Consider the following 17,790-nt stretch of genomic DNA (forward strand, 5'->3'; position numbering starts at 1 on the left):
CCTTTGGTGACTGCATTGGTGAGTTATTTTCATTTGATAGTTTATTTAGTCTGGCTATTTGTTAACATTATTATACCTGATTCATACTTGATCCCTTGAATTGCTTATATGTCTATATATAAAATCCCTGTGCTGTCATCAGTTTTTACATTCATCTTCTGATTGCTCTCGCTCTATGTCATTACCCTACTATGCATAAGGGCCATTTTTGCCCCCTTCTATATAAGGACCCACTTACTTGCAGCTCATACTAGGACATTGGTCCGGCTATTTATTATCTTTCACTGCATTGTGACCGTGGCCATCCTTCCGTTTATCTTTGTATACTGACTTGCTCCGCAATTTGCACATATTTGTAAATGTACTTTTCACTGTGAATTTTTTATTATAAATTAATAAAGTTTTTTCTATATGCCTTATACTCTGTTTTTTCTAGCGTTTGTACTTTCTCCCCAATTGTACTCCATACACTAACACTCTGGTGTTTGTGGTGTCTCTTCTGGTCCCTCAGATGTCATGTATGCATCATTTCATATGCTAGTCGAAGGGGAGTCAGAGATGTCACTGGTTTACAAGGTTCCAAGTGCTTTGGTTGGGGGGCCATTGACCACGGGTGTGGTCTCCAGATCAGGGTCCTGTGAATCTTTTAGATCAAATCTACCTGGAGAGCTAATTTCTTTTCCACCAAGAAATAATCTTTTAAAAACTTAAAGCAACTAAATCACCAGTACAAAAATGTTTTTCATGTTAAAGGCATACTTATTATAATATAAGCCAAAAAGGGAAGATCCACTTCAGAATATTTAATAGATCAAGGTCTAGAGGATAACTAATTGGTTTTGAACTACTTGTGATTACAATTGCTGAGCAATACCTCTTTATGACCTCTAGGTGTCATAGTGTTGGTGTCTTGTTTAAAAAAAAAAAAAGTTTTGAAGATAATTAGTATCCAAATGTGTAATCTTTATTGTACGTACATATGGGGCAAATACTCAGAGAATCTTATTTGTGTGCTGCAAAAAAATCTGCAGCTGAAATTAACCAGTCTCCCAGTTTCAAATCCCTAGTAATTCAGCAACAAATCCTGTATATATCTGACATTAATAATGCTGATTTTTATATTTGTAATATACAGCTAAAGTGTAAAACAACAATTTTTGATGTATTTATTTTTCAAATTGTGAGATTCAGCTTCTTAGCCTAATATGAATATAATTGTAACAGTGACACCTGCAGGCTACATGACAGTACTGCATTCAATCAAATAAAACGCTCAAGGCTTGTGCATAATCTTTAGCAAAATTAAAAATGTAATAAAAATTCTGTGCAATACTTGCTTGATACATACTGATAGTTGTAATTTGCAAAGTCCACAAAGATATAGCAGATAATGCTAAAATAAGAGGAAATTTTATACCTAATGTATAGTTATGGAACAGAAGGTGTGATACTTAAAGGAGTTGTCTCATCACAATACAGGATCTGCCATAAATGTCTGACTCTCACCTCTGGGATCTGCACCTATCTCCAGAACGAGGGTTCTGTGAACAACTATTCTGACCAGTGCTGTAGTGGCAGTAAGTGACGCGGTGGTCACGCATGTGCGGTTCTTTCCTTTTACTTGTATGGGAATTTAGAAAACTGCAGAGCACCTCTCCTGTGACAGCTGCTGTGCCATTAGTGAAGGCAGATCAGAAACCCAGTTCTAGATATAGGTATAAGTCCCAGAGGCGGGAACATTATATATTACACATTGATGTCATTTTGATGTTATATGCAGTGGATAAGACAGCCATTAAAGGAAATCTGTCAGCAGGATTTCCACCTCCTACCTAAAACTATATGCGCATGTAGCTCTTTCAAAAAAAGTTCAATATGTTTACATGGCCAGTCTGTTCCTCCGTTACTGAGAAATCAGCATTTGAATTGATGAAGGACTATGGTAGATCTGAAGCCTCTGTCACTCCAGCTCTATTCCCCACCCTACAACACCTACTCCGGCTTGACTGACAATCTCTATGCTTTGTGATGTGACTTCAGGCAAAGGAGCTGTCAGTCAAGAAGGAGGAGGTGGTACAGGGTGAGGAATAGAGCTGTAGTGACAGAGTCTTCAGATCTACAAATAGTACTGATTTCTCAGTAATGGAGGAACGTACTGGCTGTGCACTGCGGACTGAGCTCGGACCATATTTCACAGATGTCTGTAACAGCCCTTAGTATTCGGCAAGCTGCACTGAAATATTCAGCTATTTTAAAAGTTTCTCACGTGCCGTTAGTGTTTTCCATGAAAGAAAGTTTCCTGATCACATTAATCAATTAACAGTCTGCAGCAGGCAGTGTCACCCTTTTTTTGCTTGATTTGCATGTAAATGTGTATATTTTTTTTGTATAGGGGACAGCTTAGGAAGTGAATAAATGGAATAGGAAAGCAAAACTAGGTGAATCCGTCATTATGTGCTTCATAAAGATCTGACTGAATAAAACAAGGATTGTCCCGAGTTTAATGTTGTCATGCTCTAAGTCCCGCAGTTAAAGCATTGTCTCAAAGGGCGGCCGTGAAAATTGCTTTTCCCAGGAATCTATTCTCCGAAATGGGAACAACTTATTTGCATATTTTCCCTAGCCGGCATTCTGTTAACTCATTAAGTCAACACCTACAACATTTAACTTTCAGCCTGAAGCAATATCGAATCTAGAAATGGAAACCCATATGGATTCATGGAGTCCATTATCCTGACTGAGGATTATTAATAGGTTTTACAGGAATGTACTGTATGTGATAGGAAGTATCTAATCTTAGGATGCATCATAGCTGAGGTTGCTCAGTATATACCAGTCACACTAGTTATGATATACTTGGGATGGGTGAGTAAAATAAGTTTGAGGAACCCATAATCTGTGTTGTAGCTAAAAGACCTTGGACCCATCTTGGCTTTGTAATTGCCAAATGGCCAGTCCATCCCTGGCTGTTTTTAGTGAAAGTGTAACCGTACTTTCAAGTAAGAATTCTGGCCATTTTATTATTTATTTCTGTCATTTTTATCAATTTTCCCCTCCGCAGCCTCTATCTCTTAATTTGAAATTGACTATGAGCTAGTGGGAGAAAACTAGCTGCTATGATATCACCCATAGACAGCACACAGTGGTGGACTCCTGTTCTTCACTGCAGAGAGAAGACACATCAGCATAGAGGAAATTATACTTTTGTCCTGAGCTGTGCACATGTGACTCTAGCAGAATTGTTTTTAGAAAGTTCAGCACAATCTTTCTGTGTCTCCCTCTGCTTGTTTTCTCACTTTGCGCCTCACTGTTCCATCGGGACCACCATCAGCACAGAAATACATTACCAGAATCACCATGAGTACAGGAATACATCACCAGAACCACTATCAGTACAGGAATACATCACTAGAACCACCATCAGTACAGAAATACATCGCAAGAACTACCATCAGTACAGGAATATATCATCTGAACCACCATCAGTGAATGAATACATCAGCAAGCTTAATACAGTGATCAATTTTAACGAAAGGTCAGCCCCATATACAATTGTATCGCATGAATCTACAACTCCCAGTATGTCCTTAACAATGGTAAGGAGATGCTGGGAGTTATTGTTACCAGTCATTATCAGGAACCACAGTACTGATGAGACATAGTCAGTATCACAAATAAACATTTACATACAGATATCTTATAAATGACATTTTCTCTGATTGAAGTCATTCTCTTTCTTTTCTTCTCCATCTGGTCCAGACACTATGATGACTTTTAACATCCACAGCTCATCTCTGCAGAGTTCCCACTTCTCCAGCCTTCTGCAGAACATCATGATGGTGTCCATTTGCATTATCACTATTACCATCCCTGTGTTGGGAAAACAAATAAGGACCAGTGTATTCATATTATTTAAAGGGGCACACCACACCAACAATGTATACCCCTCAGACAATAAATGACCTATTTGTAACATAAGTTTGTATTAATTTAATATATAAATGATAATTGGGTAGACTTAAGAAACTTTCTTAAATAAATTGTCTTTGTTGTCCATAGCAAACTGTCATAGTGCAGCTTTCATCTTTCAAAAAATTAAACCTGTGCTGTGATTGGGTACTGTGGAAAACAAAGGGTTTCATATATTTTCCCCCTAGAAAGTTGTAGTTATAGAGATGCGAATGTAAAATTAGATAAAATGAGATAGAGATACAGATCTATAAGTAGATAGATGATAGATCAGTAGCGTAGCTACTGGGAGATGGGGGGGACAGAGGGGGCGGTCACCCCAGGTTCTGCAATCAGAGGGTTCTACCCGGAACTACACTACCCTTAACTGCTCAGTTTGCGCAGTGTGCCGATACAGTAAAGCCCTGTGGTAGAGCAATGACGCACGATCTCCCTGCTCTACCGCTCTCTCTGTTCTGCAGACCACAGGTAGTTAGAGACCCAGTGAGGTGATGTCATCGCGCCAGGACTGTGACTTTTGTGCGCGCGTCGGCGCTATGGCATTGCCTTGCCACTGGACTCATCAGGATCTTGGGTTAGGTGAGTATATGATTTTTTTTGTTTATTAAAACTTGTTTTGTGATGTGGGGGATTCAAACAATGGTGGACCCTTATACATAGTGTGCAGGACTGTGAGACAGTGTGGGGGACCCTCATAAAAGGATTAATGCAGCGACCATTATACAGCTTAGGGACTTTTGTGAGGGTCATTATACATTTTGGGGGTTAATGTGGGGGCCATTATACAGTTTGGGGACTAATGCAGGGGCCATTATACAGCTTGGGAGTTAATGCAGGGGCCATTATACAGCTAGTGTGAGAGCTATTATACAGTTTTGGGACTAATGCAGGGGCCATTATACATTTTGGAGGTTAATGCTTGGGCCACTGTACAGCTTGGGGTGTAATACAGGGGCCATTATACAGCTTGAGGACTAAAGTGGGGGCCATTATACACCTTGGGGACTAATGTGGGGGCCATCATACAGCTTGAGAACTAATGCACGGGCCATTATACAGCTTGGGGACTAATGTGGGGGCCATTATACGGCTTGGAAACTAATGTGGGGGCCACCATACAGCTTGAAGATGAATGCATGGGAAACTATAGAGCTTAGGGACTAATGTGGGAGCCATTATACAGCTTGGGTACTAATGTGGGGCCATTATATAGTTTGGGGACTAATGCGGGGGTCATTATAAAGCTTGGGGACTAATGCAGGGGCCATTATACAACTTGAGGCCTAATGCAGGGCCATTGTACAGTGTGGGAGCAAATGCGGGGTCTCTTAGACAGCTTGGTGACTAATTCAGGGGCCAATATACAGTGTAGGAGCTAGTGTGGGGGCCATTATAAAGTCTGAGGGCTAGTGTGCGGGTCTATTATACAGTTCGGGGGCTAATGTGGGGGCAATTATACAGTTTGGGGGCCAATGTGGGGGCCATTATACAGTCTGAGGACCAGTGTGCAGGTCATTACACTGTGTTTTGGAGGAGCAGTGGGGACATCATATTATGCAAAGGGAAGCTGGGAACCCATTGTAATGTGCATAGTGGAGCTGTTGGGCCATTATACTGTGCATAGGGGAGCTATGGGACCATTATACTGTGTAGATGGCAGTTGTGGGAACATCATATTGTGCATAGAGGAGTTGTGGGTGTATTATACTGTGTATATGGGAACTGTGGGCCCATCATAATGTATATAGAGAAGCTGTACATTGTGGGACTCAGGGGACATTATTAGATGTTAAGTGGGTACTTAAAAAGCATTATTGTACAGTGAGCGTCAAATGTGCACAGGGGGCATTCTTACTTTCTAGTGGCAAAATGTGGGCACTGTTTTCTAGGGAACTTGCACAGGGCATAAATATTTATATATTCTAGGGGGGAATTTTACCATCTAAAGGGCACCAAGGAGGTATTATTACTATGTAAGGGGCACAGTGGTGGGCATTATTATATGGTGCAGTAAGAGGAGCCATTATTGTACCACAACGTAGGTACAGTAATAGGGCGACATACATAAGCAGCAGTGGCTCAGTATTGGGGTATCAGCAGGATAAGGAGTTTGTGCAGGTTGGGGATCAGGGCCTTGAGACTGCGCCCAGCTCAGCCTCCACACCTCGAAACTTCCACATTCCCACCGCTAACTTTTGGAAAAACTCCACTTCTGTACCACGTCCTCACCAATCACACATTAACAGTTCCCATTGAACATCAGATCACATACATAGCCAGCAGCTTTTGTTTTAGCCAAAAAAATTTTTAAGCTGCCACCACGACAAGGAGACTCTTCTGGCCGGGCCTCTAACCCATTAAACATTTGTTAAAATATCTAATACTCTTTTTAGGTATATTTTTATTTATTTCTCTTTAAGGGAATGTGTCACGTGCATTTTTTAAGATGACCAATAATATCACATACAAGAGAGAAATACCATCACACCATGGCCGGACCCCATATTACCACCACATAATGAAAAAATAATACCATACACAAGGAATACCGCCACACCATAACCAGACCACATATTACCATCACAGAGTGACCAATAATACCACATACAAGGAACAAATACCACCACACCATGACCAGACCACATACAGTGGGTACGGAAAATATTCAGACCCCTTTAAATTTTTTTCTCTTTGTTTCACTGCAGCCATTTGGTAAATTCTAAAAAGTTCATTTTTTTTCTCATTAAAGTACACTCTGCACCCCATCTTGACTGATAAAAAATAGAAATGTAAACATTTTTGCAAATTTATTAAAAAAGAAAAATTGAAATATCACATGGTCATAAGTATTCAGACCCTTTGCGCAGAGACTCATATTTAGGTCACATGCTGTCCATTTCCTTTTGATCCTCCTTGAGATGGTTCTACTCCTTCATTGGAGTCTAGCTGTGGTTAATTAAACTGATAGGACTTGATTTGGAAAGGCACACACCTGTCTATATACGACCTCACAGCTCACAGTGCATGTCAGACCAAATGAGAATCATGAGCTCAAATGAACTGCCCAAGAAGCTCAGAGACAGAATTGTGGCTGGGCACAGATCTGGCCAAGGTTACCAAAGAATTTCTGCAGTACTCAAGGTTCCTAAGAGAACAGTGGCCTCCATAATCCTTAAATGAAAGAAGTTTAGGACCACCAGAAGTCTTCCTAGACCTGGCCATCCAGCCAAACTGAGCAATTGTGGGAGAAGAGCCTTGGTGAGAGAGGTGAAGAAGAACTCCAAGATCACTGTGGATGAGCTCCAGAGATGCAGTAAAGAGATAGGAGAAAGTTTCACAAAGTCAACTATCACTGCAGCCCTCCACCAGTCGGGCCTTTATGGCAGAGTGGCCCGACGGAAGCCTCTAATTCTAAGCGGTATGTGTGGAGAAAACCAGGCATTGCTCATCACCTGCCCAATACAATCCCAATCGTTAAACATGGTGGTGGCAGCATCATGCTATGGGGGTGTTTTTCATCTGCAGGGACAGGACGACTGGTTGCAACTGAAGGAAACATGAGTGCGGCCAAGTACAGAGATATCCTGGATGAAAACCTCTTCCAGAGTGCTATGGACCTCAGACTTGGCCGAAGGTTCACCTTCCAACAAGACAATGACCCTAAGCACACAGCTAAAATAACAAAGGAGTGGCTTCAGAACAACTCTGTGACCATTCTTGACTGGCCCAGTCAGAGCCCTGACCTAAACCCAATTGAGCATCTCTGGAGAGACCTGAAAATGGCTGACCACCAACGTTCACCATCCAACCTGACGGAACTAGAGAGGATCTGCAAGGAAGAATGGCAGAGGATCCCCAAATCCAGGTGTGAAAGACTTGTTGCATCATTCCCAAGAAGACTCATGGCTGTACTAGCTCAAAAGGGTGCTTCTACTCAATACTGAGCAAAGGGTCTGAATACTTATGACCATGTGATATTTCAGTTTTTCTTTTTTAATAAATTTGCAAAAATTTCAACATTTCTGTTTTTTCAGTCAAGATGGGGTGCAGAGTGTACTTTAATGAGAAAAAAATGAACTTTTTAGAATTTACCAAATGGCTGCAATGAAACAAAGAGTGAAAAATTTAAAGGGGTCTGAATACTTTCTGTACCCACTGTAAGACCACCACACAGTAACCAAATAATACCACATACAAGGGAGAAATACTGCCACAACATGACCAGATCACATATTACCATCACATAGTAACCGAATAATACCACATACAAGGAACAAATACCGCCACACCATGACCAGATCACATATTACCACAACATAGTGACCGAATATTCAATACTTTATTCATTAATAAAAAAACACAATAAGTGCCATTATACATGGGAGCTCTGTATATAGTGTCACTGTACAGGTAATACAGGGATCACCAGTGACATTATACACAGGAACTCTGTATATGGTGTATAGTGTACAGGCAATACAGTGAACACCAGTGATATTATACACAGGAGCTCTGTACATAGTATATAGTGTATAGTGTCAGTGTACAGGTAATACAGGGTTCACCAGTGACATCTCTAGTAGAAGTCCTTCATCTTCACTTTTCTTTTTCATCTAGTCCAGACCGCCATCACTTCTTGCAGCCAAGACTCGTCTCTGCATAAAATAACAGTTATCTAGAGCACATTCCCCACTTTTTCCCCTTCTACTCAGCTGAATACAGACATGCACCCACCATTAATATATAATTAGTTATTATGCAACCCACCATTCCAAATATAAATTGTAATCCAACACTGCGTCCCCACTAACTATAAATAATCCACCTAATATATAAATTAGTTAGCACCCATACTCTTTCCGCCAATTCAATCACACTCTGCAACCTCAACACCCTCACTCTGTACTTCATCATTTGCAGCCCCACCCTCACTTCATTATTTGCAGTACCCCCCTCATGTCATTATTTGCAGTCCCCCTCACTTCATCATTAGCTGTCTCCCTATCACTTCATCATTTGCAGTCCCCCATCCCCCTCATTCCATCATTTGCAGTCACCCTCCCCCTTTCACTTCATCATTTGTAGTCAACCTTCCCCTCTCACTCCATCATTTGCAGCCCCCCTCACTCCATCATTTGCAGTCCCTCGTTCCCCCTTCACTCGATCAATTGTAGTCCCTCGTTCCCCCCTCTCTCCATCATTTGCAGCCCCCCTCCCATAATTTGAAGCTCCCCCCTCACTCCATCATTTTCAGCTCCTCCTCCCCCATCATGTGCAGCTCCCCCCTCACTCACTCCATCATTTGCACTCCCCGTTCCTTCCCTCGCTCCCACATTTGCAGTTCCTTGTCCCCCCATCCCTACATCAATTGCAGTCCCTCGTCCCTCCCTCACTCCATCATTTGCATCCCCCTTCCCCATCACTTGCAGCCCCCCGTCGCTCCATCATTTGCAGCCCCCCTCGCTCCATCATTTGCAGCCCCCCTTACTCCATCTGTCTCGCCCCAGGGGGATATAGGGGACTCGGTACCCGGGCCTTTTACATTGTTTAGGATGTCACGGCAGTCGGCTCCCGGGCCCGTACTTTGGGGTCTCTCTTGAAAAGGGGTTTTAGTGTACAGTTTGTCTCGTGACGCCACCTGTGGTTTCCGGTAACGGTTACCGGCGCTGCTGCAGACCTCCGGGGGTGATGGGATGGCAGCTGGGATGTTTCTGCTCCCCACAGGCGGAGCGAGCCCCCGGGGCAGTGTAGGTGCAGACGGTGATGCTGGGCGTTGCAGTGCAGAAGAGAGAGATGGCGCAGCGGAAATAACTGACGGAGGCAGGGGAGTGCAGTCATCCGACTTTACTCACAGTTCTGTTCAAGTTCCTCAGGTACACGGTACGGGTGTCAGCCTCCCACATTGCACTGCGTCTACCAGATGAGGGGTTCAGCACTTTCTCAAGTATATCAGGAGCGCTTGATGGAACCCCGCTTTATTTATGTTCCTTACTAGACCGACTTCTCACGCCGGGCCTTCTCCCTCCTGCCCTGCGCTTCCCCACACAAAGTCCCGATCGGGTACTCTGAAGTCCCTCTGGGTAACGTGGAGTTCCCGGACCTATTTGGTGCCCTTCACGGTGGCTAGGGTGAGGTTGTGGCAACTGCACCATGGAAGTGCAGAAGCCTCCGGTTTTTCCAGCCGAGACCTGGAGTAACACGGCTGGCCCAGGGACCGATTCCCTTCTTGCGGCCTGATCCCTCTGACACTTGGCAGACTCGGGCGTACGGGTGGCTTCCTGCTCCTTCCGTACCTGTGGGATCTCTTACGTTACCGGAGCCTTTCTCCTCTGCTCCCCTCCTGGGCCTCTCTTGCTAGGCCCCAGTCATGGAGCAGAGCTCCTGAAGAGACTCTGCTGCCCTCCTCTCCTTACTACTCACTGACTGAACTTAACTCTACTCCCCTCTAATTAAGATGGCTTCCCTATATATACCTCCCATAATGGTGCTCCCCTATTCTACATCCTCCACCCACACCCACTACTGGTTCCCCCTCTCTTTGGTTCCCCCCACTCCAGCCAGGGACAGGGCAGCAGAAGAAGTGCATAATGCCCTTCCAGCCGGCCTGGAGTAGTGTAGTGTTGAATGCAGGTGTTGGGGTTCCGGGCAGCACTCCCTCCTTACCTGAGAGAAGGAGACACCACACCTCTGGGTGAGGTGCAGTACCTCTATGGCGACTGAACCCCCAGGGGCACCACACATCATTTGCAGCCCCTCCTCACTTCATCATTTGCAGTCCTCCCACTCCATCATTTGCAGTCCCTAGTTCCCCCGCTCCATCATTTGCACCGCCCTTCCCCCATCATTTGCAGCCCCCCCTCACTCCATCATTTGCAGCCCCCCCTCACTTCATCATTTGCAGTCCCCCCTCACTCCATAATTTACAGCCCCCCCTCACTCCATCACTTTCAGTCCCCCTCACTCCATCACTTACAGCCCCCCTCACTCCATAATTTACAGCCAGCCCTCACTCCATCATTTACAGCCCCCCCTCACTAAATCACTTACAGCCCCCCTCACTCCAACACTTGCAGTCCCCCTCACTCCAACACTTGCAGTCCCCCTCCCTCACCTACTTAATTCATTTTAGAATGAAAAAGGAAAAAAAAAGTTAGATCATACTTACCATCATCTGCAGGTGCAGCTCGGCTTGTGGTGTCCTCGCAACGGCGCTGTGTGCTTTACTGGAGCTCCGCAGCTGTGCAGCTACTGCTCCCTCATACTTCTCCTGACTTCTGGCCGCTGGACAGGTCCTTGAGGGGAGATATGTATCACTGAGGTTGGCAGCTTTGGTGATGTAAAACCGGGAAAGCATGCTCCAGCACGTATAGTGCTGAGAGGGTTAATAGGGCATATCAGGGCCGTTTTTTACGAGCAGTCATAAGAGATGGGTGGGAATGGCTGCTCACATATCCCTACCCCAAGGTGTGTTTTTTTGTAAATAAAATGGAGACCATGTGTCTCATTCAGTGGCTGTGGCTGGAGATGTGGAGACCTCCAGCGTGTCTATGCTACAGGACACTGACTGTGAGCGGGCGAACCCGCAGCACTGTATGGACTGTTTATTTTTCTGTTTCGTTACTTTGTGCCGGACAAGGCTGTGTTTTATTTACTTGGAAAGTGCGGTTTATGAAGCCTGAATAAACCTGCCTTGGACATTTTAAAGAAACTGACTCCTGTGTCTACCTCAAAGCAGCCGAGTGAGTACCAAACCCTACAACGGTCAGACACAGCCATTACACAGTACATAGCAGGAGCACATTTATAAGATTATCTCAGCACAGGAAAATTTTATTTAAACACATCCAGTTGTGGAAATTATTATTATTCCAAGATCTATTGATTAAAATGAACTTTTGTTCATGGGAAAAACCCCTTTAACCTGTGCCGCTGTAGCCGTAATCAGGACCACTGGTTAGGGGCCCACTCAGATATTTCACCCCCTACCTCCCTGAGCTGAACATCCTGGTTACACTTCTGAGACAGATAGATAGATAGATAGATAGATAGATAGATAGATAGATATGATAGATAAATAGATGATAGATAGTTAATAGATAGATATGATAGATAAATAGATGATAGATAGTTAATAGATAGATCGATAAATATACAGATAGATAGATGATACATAATAGGTAGATATGATAGATCGATGATAGACAGATAATAGATAGATAAATAGATAAATATACAGATAGATAATAGATAGATATGAGATAGATATTAGGTAGATATGATAGATATATAGATACAGTTATATGAAAAAGTTTGGGCACCCCTATTAATCTTAAGCTTATTGGTGTTTTTGCAACAGCTATTTCAGTTTGATATATGTAATAACTGTTGGACACAGTAATGTTTCTGCCTTGAAATGAGGTTTATTGTACTAACAGAAAATGTGCAATCTGCATTCAAACAAAATTTGAAAGGTGCATAAGTATGGGCACCTCACCAGAAAAGTGACATTAATATTTAGTAGAGCCTCCTTTTGGATCCTGGATGAAGGTATTTTTGACCATTCCTCTTTACAAAACAATTCCAGTTCAGTTAAGTTTGATGGTCGCCGAGCATGGACAGCCCTCTTCAAATGATCCCACAGATGTTCAATGATATTCATGTCTGGGGACTGGGATGGCCATTCCAGAACATTGTAATTGTTCCTCTGCATGAATGCCTGAGTAGATTTGGAACGGTGTTTTGGATCATTGTCTTGCTGAAAGATCCATCCCCTGCGTAACTTCAACTTTATCACTGATTCTTGAACATTATTGTCAAGAATCTGCTGATACTGAGTGGAATCCATGCGTCCCTCAACTTTAACAAGATTCCCGGTGCCGGCATTGGCCACACAGCCCCAAAGCATGATGGAACCTCCACCAAATTTTACTGTGGGTAGCAAGTGTTTTTCTTGGAATGCTGTGTTTTTTTGCCGCCATGCATAACGCCTTTTTGTATGACCAAACAACTCAATCTTGGTTTCATCAGTCTACAGGACCTTCTTCCAAAAAGAAATTAGCTTCTCCAAATGTGCTTTTGCATACCTCAGCCGACTCTGTTTGTAGCGTGCTTGCAGAAACGGCTTCTTTCGCATCACTCTCCCATACAGCTTCTCCTTGTGCAAAGTGCGTTGTATAGTTGACCGATGCACAGTGACACCATCTGCAGCAAGTTGATGCTGCAGCTCTCTGGAGGTGGTCTGAGGATTGTCTTTGACTGATCTCACCATTCTTCTTCTCTGCCTTTCTGATGTTTTTCTTGGCCTGCCACTTCTGGCCTTAACAAGAACTGTCCCTGTGTTCTTTCATTTCCTTACTATGTTCCTCACAGTGGAAACTGACAGGTTAAATCTCTGAGACAGCTTTTTGTATCCTTCCCCTGAACAACTATGTTGAATAATCTTTGTTTTCAGATCATTTGACAGTTGTTTTGAGGAGCCCATGATGCCACTCTTCAGAGGAGATTCAAACAGGAGAACAACTTGCAAGTGGCCACTTTAAGTAGCTTTTCTCATGATTGCATACACCTGGCTATGAAGTTCAAAGCTCAATGAGGTTACAAAACCAAAAAAAAGTGCTTTAGTAAGTCAGTAAAAAGTAGGTAGGAGTATTTAAAACAAGAAAATGATAAGGGTGCCCATACTTATGCACCTGTCAAATTTTGTTTGAATGCAGATGGCACATTTTCTGTTAGTACAATAAACCTCATTTCAAGGCAGAAACATTACTGTGTCCAACAGTTATTACAAATATCAAACTGAAATAGCTGTTGCAAAAACACCAATTTTAAGAAAACATTAAGCTTAAGATTAATAGGGGTGCCCAAACTTTTTCATATAACTGTAGATAGATAGATAGATAGATAGATAGATAGATAGATAGATAATAGATAGATATGATAGATAGATGATAGCAAGATGGTCGCATGTCTCATATGACCCAGACAAGATCACATTGGGGAAAAGACAGGGAATACTGAGGACTTGGCTGCCAGACAATGTCATTGATGAACTGGAGGTAAATGGGAGCTATATTTAGTATAGGAGCCTTAGATTTGTCTGCAGATGTCTTTCCATGTATCTAGGACATCTATTTTTAGAGCTTTCAAGGTTATATCATAAATGTAAATCTGGATATTTCTATACTCCCTCATGTGAGCGGTCACAGGTCACGTTCTTAATAAAATCCAGTATATCGCCCGAAGCTTCCTATATGTATTCCACCCAGAGCAATGACACAGAAAACGAAGAAATGTCTGGCAATCCAATAATACTGGGAATACGACCCATGAAATAAACAGGAATTTAGTGATTGGCTATTTAACCACTGACAAGTGCCATGATATCGCTCTGCAATGTACATGTATCCTCTTCTCGATAGTAACTGCATTGCGTCGTAGTTTTATTGTGGTTTTCTGTGATTCTCAGAAACTTGCTGCAAAACCAACACATTTTTTCCATGTTTTTTTCATAAATCATGGGAGAACCGCATTAGATCTAACACAATGGATTCTCCCTTTAACCCTTTTAAGCAGGAGGACCTAAAGTGTTATATTTTATGATATATAAGAAAAATATAATTTTTTTTTTATTTGTCCAAGTGATCATGAAATTTTTTTAGGAAAAATATTTATTTTGTTGGATCTTGTATGTTTAGCAGCAATTTTTCCAAAATTTTCATTACATTTCAAAAAACATTTTTTTTAGGGACCAATTCAGTTCTGAAGTGACTTTTAGGGACCTGTACATTCATTAGAAACCTCACAAAGCTGCATCCTTCAAAATAGCCAAAATGGCATATCTGAAGTCTGTGTACCATTTTGCTGTCTCACAGAAACTAAACGCTATGCTCGCCTCTGCACAGATTTTTTTTATAGTTCATTTGCTTCCTAAAAGCCAAGTTAAGCCAGTTTCTAAATAGTCTTCATCGAAAATTTTCTACCATTTTGCTGCTGCAATTTCTCTAAGTTATTTATCTAGCTGAGTCATCTGCAAAAAATAAATGTTACAAATTTGTCAAAACTCGTGCTCCTGGTTCTGACTGCTCTCTCTCATCTCCTCTTCCCCTTAGGCCCCCCTCGCACGTCCGTTTTTCATGTCTGTATGTGGTCTGTTTTTAAAGGACCGCAAATACAGACACATGCGCACCCATTGTATCCAATGGTGGTGCGCACATGTCAGGTGGTGCACACACATGGTCCGTGTGAAAAACCCGCAGACGTTTTCCTTTTTTTAACGTACCACAGTCAAAATGCGTGCTGCACACATGCACACTAATGGCACATGGATCACATCCGTTTGTCATCAGTGTGACACGTACCGACACCTGGGAAAAAGCAGTACAGTTTGCGCTGTTCCCAGGCGCTGGGTGCTGAATGCAACTCTTATCCTGTGATCAGTGAGACCAGAAGCATCTGATGATTGTTATAGTCAGCCGTCTGTGTCTAGCGCGTATTAAATAATTTAAAAAAAAAACTACGTGAGTCCTCCATAATTCTCCTAACCAGCTGAGGGAAAGCCGACGGCTGGGGGCTGATGTTAATATTCTGAGAAGGGGCCAATAGCTATAAAGGTTCCCAGGCTATTAATATCAGTATCAGCTCACAGTTGTTTGCTTAGCCTTTACTGGTTAGTATAGAGGAGACCGCCCCCAAAAAATGACGTGAGGTCTCCCCTATATTTACTAACCAGCAAAGGCTAAACAGACAGCTGTGGACTGATATTTATTAGCCTAGGAAGGGGTCATCACTATCTATCTCTATCTTTGAACATCTTTAATACATACAATTCTTTAATTTCTATTCTGCATTTCATTTCATATGTGTCACACTGACAGCACACTGACAGCACAATGACAGCACAAGGACACACGTACACGACCAGCACACGGACACATGGATTTCACATACGTACACACGAATGGCACACGGACCACAGACATCACCAGTACTGGTTTTCCTGTACAAGAATCACCAGGAAATGTGAAGGAGGCCTAAGACCACGTTCACACTATCAGTATCTAGTCAGTATTTTACATCAGTATTTGTAAGCCAAAACCAGGAGTGGAACAATCCGAGGAAAAGTATAATAGAAACAAGTCACCACTTCTGTATTTATCACCCACTCCTGGTTTTGGCTTACAAATACTGATGTGAAACACTGACCAAATACTGAATGTGTGAACTGGGCCATAAAGACAGCAGCAGGAAATGGGGTTGGACACAGACCTCAACAGTGTGGGAGAGAGACCCCAGTTACGCTGCATGTATCTCCAGTGTGGAGTCTCCTCATCTGACTCAAGATGTTCGGGGAAGTATCATTAACATTCTTATTATATAATCCATAGTAATTATGTAATGGTGTGGAAGAGAATTAAAATACTTGCCAAACGCTGTCTTCTCCGGTTTCCGCACCATTACATTAATAATTAGGACATATTATGGGATAAATGTTTTGACGAGACTTCTCTCTCTAATTAATCATTTGCTGTTGTTGAAGTGTGATCTTTTACAAGGTTGAAACTTACAACTCGTAGCATAGCAGGTAGAAGCTTTAGGAGGGAGCCATACATTGCACTGCTCAGTGTAAGAGGATTTTCTCTGCCTAATGATCTCTGTATGTACCAAATGGAGAAATGTGGAATGCGGGTGTGCTGCGCTGCTGGTAACGAGCTCACAGGATATCATGTGAATGGCTTACCAGCAATGCAGCACACCCGCATTTCTTCCTTTGGTACATATCAATGTTGGTTTTTCCAAGCAGCGGAGCAGCAGTAGTTGGCGTATTGCTATATAAGGCTATTCATTTGCTGCGGTTTCACAGCATTACAAGGTGAGTGCAAAAAAAACCCATAATAAAACCACATGCTACTTGGTTAACGCCCTATGGGCGCATTTCATCAATCTCTAGTCTATTAATGATCTAAATAGTATGCTTCTTCATTACAGGAATATTGTACTGTTACATAGAGACATATACGGTATCTATATACCAGTAGATCAATATATATTTTTATTCTAAAATTTCTTAAAAATAATTCAAAACAATTACAATAATCAAATTTTGTATACTTTATTTATTTTACTAATTTATATAGCACCATTAATTCGACAGCGCTTTACATACATTATAATCACTGTCCCCATTGGAGCTCACAATCTAGATTCCCTATCAGTATGTCTATGGAGTGTGGGAGGAAACCGGAGAACCCGGAGGAAACCCACGGGGAGAACATACAAACTCCTTGCAGATGTTGTCCTTGGTGGGATTTGAACCCAGGACCCCAGCGCTGCAAGGCTGCAGTGCTAACCACTGAGCTACCGTGCTGTCCACTCAGCCACCGTGCTGTCCACTCAGCCACCATGCTGTCCACATACACTATTCTTTTTCTTAAACAAACATCACAAATCAGTGAATAATTTGAATGTATGTTTGATATCCCTGTTCTTGCAACAACCTGCACAATAAAGTCAACATGCTATTTATTGTGATTGGTAAATGGCATAAAAATGTCAAGATTCTGCATAGGAGCCATTCACTGCCAGTGTCCACCCATGGATGGATGAATGGATGGATGGATAGGTGGGTGGGTGTATGGAGGATTGGATGGATGGATGAATGAATGGATGGGTGGGAAGGTGGATGGAGGAATGGATGAGGGGGTGAATGACTGGGTGCATGGATAAATGGATGGATCTTGGATGGATGGGTGGATGGAGGAATGATGGATAGATAAATTCATTAATGGGTGGATGGATGGGTGGGCGGATGGATGGGTGGGTGGA

The 17,790-nt window shown here is 42.6% G+C and overlaps 1 long non-coding RNA gene across 2 annotated transcripts in view; it reads right to left on the reverse strand.

Moving 5' to 3' along the window:
• Positions 1 to 2,934: 2,934 nt before the first annotated feature.
• The window catches only part of LOC141268374 (uncharacterized), a 29,309-nt gene continuing 14,453 nt past the window's right edge, over positions 2,935 to 17,790 (reverse strand). Inside the window, exons 2-4 of one of the 2 annotated variants that reach the window (XR_012321397.1) lie at positions 11,135 to 11,261; positions 8,535 to 8,624; positions 2,935 to 3,870 (exon numbers count right to left, since the gene is read on the reverse strand). This is a non-coding gene — a long non-coding RNA (uncharacterized lncRNA). The remainder of the gene's footprint in view (positions 3,871 to 8,534; positions 8,625 to 11,134; positions 11,262 to 17,790) is intronic. The other variant, XR_012321399.1, reaches the window with a different exon arrangement.

This window comes from Phyllobates terribilis, unplaced genomic scaffold (assembly GCF_046119375.1).
Source record: "Phyllobates terribilis strain yellow unplaced genomic scaffold, ASM4611937v1 Scaffold_1__5_contigs__length_1240528914, whole genome shotgun sequence".
Taxonomy (NCBI): Eukaryota; Metazoa; Chordata; class Amphibia; order Anura; family Dendrobatidae; genus Phyllobates; species Phyllobates terribilis.